The sequence below is a fragment of the Haemaphysalis longicornis genome, unplaced genomic scaffold (genome assembly GCF_048455015.1).
Source record: "Haemaphysalis longicornis isolate Haplotype H1 unplaced genomic scaffold, Haemaphysalis longicornis Haplotype H1 scaffold_26, whole genome shotgun sequence".
NCBI lineage: Eukaryota > Metazoa > Arthropoda > Arachnida > Ixodida > Ixodidae > Haemaphysalis > Haemaphysalis longicornis.
In genome coordinates, this window is record NW_027526319.1 from 4,685,154 (window position 1) to 4,691,153 (window position 6,000).

Below are 6,000 nucleotides of genomic sequence, written 5' to 3' on the forward strand. Positions count from 1 at the left end.
TGAAACAGTGATATTTGGAGGCAGAAACTTTGTAGCATCACAGATCGAGCGCTGGGAGCCTTACCGCTGCAGCAAGCGCCGTGAGTGGCTTTTGCCATATCCCTTCACCTTCGCATGGGGGCGGAAATGTTCGTCTTTAGTTCTAATGTGGCGCGTAACATCTAAGTTAACGACAGCCGTACCGCCACCTGGCGACATTAAAAAGCAGAGCTAACCCCTTTGCTTTCAACGCGCACATAAGCGGCGGTCCGTATAGATAGAGGGAACCCCCCGATCCTCGTTCGGACAGCCATCTTGGATAGCTTTGCGCGCTTCCTATAGGGCGTGCCCCTTGCGAATAGGTACTATGGGAATAAAATCAACTGTAGCTTTTACAATACAGCGTAACACTAGGGAGCGAGAAGCTGTTTTGTGCGCTGGGTGAACAAGCACAGCGGTCAGCACCACGCCTACGCATCTGCGAGCGAACGCGTTTCCGTCAAACAAATGCGATTGCTAGATGTGAGATATTGTGGAAATTTGGGGGACACTTACTGCACGAGCGCTGTACAACAAATAGTCACCTAAGCTGCTTGAAATGCTAAAACTAAATAAACGTATAAACTAGTTATACATTATATACCATATATATCTAACGCTGGCAGCGCTTGCCCATCGCCGAGTGGTCTGGAGCGCTAGGTATGGTATTTTGCAAGTCACAAGTTCGAATCCTCGAGGGTATAATCTTTTTTTTTGTAAGTTGACTTTTTCGTTTTCGGCCGATGCTTTCTATACTGAGTTAACCATTTCTAGGCCGTAACGTTCACTGCTCCTCGAACTAGTTCACAGAACGCGCGCAGGCTGACTCTGACCCGCTAGCGAGTTATCGTTGGCGTGCTGTTGCCACAAGCACCGACTACTATGCGGGAAGTGGGCACAGGCCACAATCAGCAGACGCTTGGCCTCTTGTGAACACACTTTTTACGGTACAGGCATGAGTGATGCTATCTCCAAATATGGGGGAAAAGCGCATGGCATTTGAGCGTCTGCGGGGACGCGGAGGGCGTTCATCCCCTGCGTAGGCCTGGGCTAGTGATTGCTACAATTCCAAACCGTCCTGGGAGGGTCACCTTAGGCATTTTACAGCCGACAACATGGCAGAAGCGCGGTACGACGAATACTGAGATATCGAGAATGCCCATTCAACGATGCAGTCGCATATCAAGCTTGTTGTTTTACAGAACCGAAACCGAATCTTGTTTGAATGCTAATCTTGGATATCATCCAATCACGCTGCATCTCCTCCCGTTGTCGCAGCTTTTAGGTGGTGCGGCCGCCGCTGACCGCGCACAATAGTTTTTCTTCTTTCGCGCTTTACGAAAATAATTACAGACTTCTCAACCGGATAAGCGAAGAAAAGTGTGTTAATTTGAGCCTGTCTACGCAATAAAAGCAAAAACGGGAGCTCGAAAATTCAATTCAGTGTCCCTTTAACCGATTTGAACTCGACAACCTGAACCTTAGCTATACATTATTTCAACTTTTACCGAACAGAAATCGGTGGATTGGAGACGATTGACCCACCTTCTCCATCTGTGTAGTCGTGAACGAGCAACGCCCTTAAGGCCTGTATACATTGAGCGAACGTTCACGACGAAGTTCCGTGGCATAAAATCCTCCGCCCAAGACGCAGAAAGTTGTTTAACTTTAAACCGCGCAAGTTCAAGAATTATTGGGCGGTTCTGACCATCCTGAAAACGCCCGAGCATGTGTGCACGTTCGATGTCCTCTTTTGTAATAGGAAGGTCAAGTTTGTCTGCACACAGAGAAATAACTCACGATTCCGATTGTTCCCAAGTTTCGTCCCGTACAACTTCAATACTGAAGAAAAAATAGGTTATCTCTGCGAAGGCGATTTTCCGAGTCGTTGCATTTTTGAGCGAGGTTATTTATTTATGAAGAGAGACTAATTATTTCAGGTTTGCTACTCGGGTCAGATATCGGGGGACGTGGTTTAATAGCTTCGAGTATTTTTTTCAAGTTCGTCAACGCGGGTGAATAGGCGACCAACCTGGTTTTCAATGGATGACTGCACGGCACGAATTATGGCTAGCTCAGACAAAACAGTGTTTTGCAAAATTTCGAGGCGTGATAGGGTGCTTGCAATGAACTCAAGGGTCACAGGAGTCGGAATTACATTGTCGGACCCAGAATTCAGTTCAACGTCCCAGAAAGGGCAAGAAAAAATAGTAAGGTGAGCATTGACACATAATGAACAGATATATTATTGCAACAGTTTTCGCGTGGCATAATATGTGTCAGTGGGGCACGACACCGCGATTAACATTCGGTCACTAGAACATGCACATCTGGCGCAAGGTTGGTAACTAACCTGCGCAAACAAAGACGGCGTCATGACCCCGCTCGGTCCGGTGGCGAGCCCCGAGTGGGTCCAGGAGGGAGGCTGCTTAAATAGCCCTAGAGAGTGTCCCGCGCAGGAAGTAGCTCTCTGTGCCCAGGCGGAAAGCAGGGAGAGGGCTAGAAGTGGCGGACTTAAGGGGGAGTCGTTTTCATTGTCTGGATATGCGGCGGGCAGGTAGAAGTTGTCCACATAATTTTCGGCTAGCGTTGAACCGGGGCAGGGGTAGATGGAGGCGCCTCCGAGAAACGCAGCCGAGGCGACTGAGGTTAGCAGTAGAGCCTGCGAAAAAAAAGACGGCGCCATGACCACGCTCGGTCCGGTGGCATTCCTCCTCCATCTGCTTCCTCCACCTGCGGTGTATTGGCGCGAACGGACCAGTCGCTACTGCTAAGTTAAACCGCATGCAGCGGAACGGCTGGTCGTAAGCAAGGCTTCCGATAGAGTTACTTCTGCTTCGGACATCGGATGCCGCCATTTCCACTTGATGTGCTGTTATTGCTATACTATAGTGCCTAGAATACACTGGCTAGTGTCTCGAGCGGAGCGCTTCGCTATTGGAGAGCGTGGTGCCGTTTGCAATGTAAGCCCACCGCTGCCGCCAGATGGCGCCGCTTGGCGGCAGTGTGCTGCTTCAGCAGACGATGCAGTTTTTTCGCTTCGGAAGGCGGAAATGTGGTCTTGTGCGTGCGTGATTAAAGAGCTTGTGGACGTATTTTTTCTTCGCCGGGATGCACCGTTTATTGTTCCGCATGGGTGCTTGGACATGCAAGCCATTCCGCCAGCGCAGCAGTTTTGGGCTGATATTGCACCGGTACTGCGGGCGGGTGCGAATTTCCGTGCCACGCCAAATCGCGGGCTGTGTTCCGGGTTGTTGTTTTCTCGTGCCTGTCACTAAAACCGCTTTGTTTAACTGTAAACCAAGCTGACAATGCCAAAGTGATGGTGCAAATCGACAACATGCTAATTGCGCCGCCGTGTAAAAGCGGTATAGCGCCCAAACAAGGGGCATGTTTACCAATTCAGCGGATGCTACGGGGCTTGCGGAATAGGAACGAAGCATCAGAAGAAAATGCAAAAGGGTGACGGAGGCTGCAGTTGTTCGCGAAAAGTTTGTTCAGAGCAGTTGTACCGAGCAAATGCTTATATATGTTCACGCGCATGCTGTATGCACTATAGCGCTGCTTATACGGAGCGTGCCAGCTGCATATAATAAACAGCTGCACAACGGCATGCCGATGCCGTTGTGCAGCTGTTTATTGATTCCGCTTGTGCCAACTTCAGCTCCAGATTACAGCAAGCGTCAAGAAGCAGCGAAATGAAATCACGCGCATTTTGTTCCGCTGTGCACTAGCGGGTACCGTTTCAACAGGGAAAACGTGTCGCTTTTTAAAGCACCGATTGAACTCGGCGCGGTGTCTCTGGCTAATGGCGAATTCCATTGGGCGAACAGGAGCAAGTGGAGCGAGCAGCCAGAGCAGCACACGGGAGTAACGGGGACGTGTGCTTTCGTTCCGCGAAAGAAACATTCGCGCTGCTCCGGGAGCAGTGAAAAGAGGGGGAGGGCGCGATGTCAAGAGTCATGTGACCAACGTTTCCCGCGCTCGCTTCCCGGAGCATTTCGCGTGCTCTTGATGTCCGCACGAAGTTATTCCTCGCCAGTTTTGCCAGATACGTGCCGGTGGTTTTGTGTCTGCCTTCCGCATGGCGACGAATGAAGAAGCCGAGCGGGTGTTCATGTTCATGATAAAGGGGCACCATCGTGTCTCCCAAAAATTAGCTGCGAGCGATAACAGCGCCCACCGTCTTTTCCAGACACGACTCTACCTTCGGTCGCTGCTCCGGCGGGGTGAACAGGTGCTCGAACATGAACTCATGCAATGTCAAATCGTCGTCGTCGTCCCTGCGGCTGCCGTCCGATGATGAGCTTGCGCTTGAGTCTGTGGTGCTTTCATCATCTAAAAGTAGCAGCAATTCCTTGTCCAGACGGCCGCGCTTAGCTGCTGCCGTACGCACTCAGCGACTGCCGCGGCTGCTGGATTCCGCCATTTTTCCTCCGCCACCCGGGGGTAAAACCAGAAGTGACGCAAAAGAGGTCATGTGACTTCCTCGGCGTTCCCTGTTACTCCGCCGCTGGCGACGGAGCACCGAGAACTGCTCTCGGCTGCTCTCGGCGCCAAAAAAGTGCTCCTCATCGACCAATGAAACACAACGCCCCTGCTCCCGTCCGACCACTGGAAGACGCCAGAACTCGCGAGAGCACTTTGGGTGCAGTTAGAAGTGCTCCTGTTCGCCCAATGGAAAGCGCTATAAGACGTTGCGCTGCTGAGCACAAGGTCGCGGGTTCGATTCCCGGCCGCGGCGGCTGCTTTTCGATGGAGGCTAAAAGCAAAAACGCCCTGGTGTACGAGATTTCGACGCACGTTAAACATCCCCAGGTGGTCAAAATTAATCCGGAGCCGGCCACTACGGCGCGCCTCATCGCCTGCGTTTCGTCGGCGCGTTAAACCCCACAATCAATCAATCAAAGCACCGACTGACCCTTCACGGTTGTCAGAGTGGGAGAAGCGGATCAAGAAAGCGGACAGGAAGATTACGCCAAATGCGGTAGTATATGTACTTTGACGATAATTGCATAGAGCGTTAATTTCGTTCAATATATGACGGTGAACGGCGTTGTGAACGAAATCCCTCGCAACAAAGTGCGGCTCAAGCCGAATGCTGTCCCTATACAGTATTCGAGGCATACCCGATGCACCTTATCCGAAACTTGTATCGGAAAGACAGATCAGAGACCTTTGTAAGCAGGAGCCGGTTGCGAAACGCCGTAGGGTGACCACCGAGACGCTGGACAAGGAGACGACTGAAAACGTGGCCGCACCTGAAGAAAACTACAGAGGCTTCGATCTTCCCGAACCCCTAGGAGAAAATCAGGCAGCACCACAACTACCGAGACTTTGTGAGGGTCGTCATCCTTTTGATTCGTGGATGAAGCTCGCAACAGCTAGCACTAGCTAGCTGACACGTTAACTTACGTGAGATGTGAGATCCAGGTGAACTACTTCTCTTATCTTTATATTGGGAGAATGGTACTGATCATTTGTACGATGTTCAACTACCGTTGTGTGATGGACAAAACTATGAGATGTTGTTGAATTGTATTTATTCTTTATCAGCCAGGCGCAATAATTACAAAGCTGCACGCCGAGCGCTTACGTTTCAAACCTAGTGACATCTTTTAAATACACTCGCAAGCACAGTACAACGTAGTCAGATATCGACCGTATGCTGAGACGACAAACAAGAGCTTATTTTATGTGGGACGGGGATTGCGCATAACGTCCCGTTCGCACTTGCGACGAAAGCGACGGGAATTCCGTCACTTTGTCGCGCGACGATCGTTTTTGTCGAATGTTCGGGAAAAATTTTCGTCGCGCGACCGAATTCCCGTCGCTTTCGCTCGCTTTCGTCGCAAGACGGAATGGAAAGTTCTGCCGCTGCCGTCTGCTACGCAGCGCGGAGGTAACCGCGCGATTTGCTGGGGCCGGATGAACGCGCACGATGATGATGATGATTCCTATTGGTTTCCCCTTTGATGATGA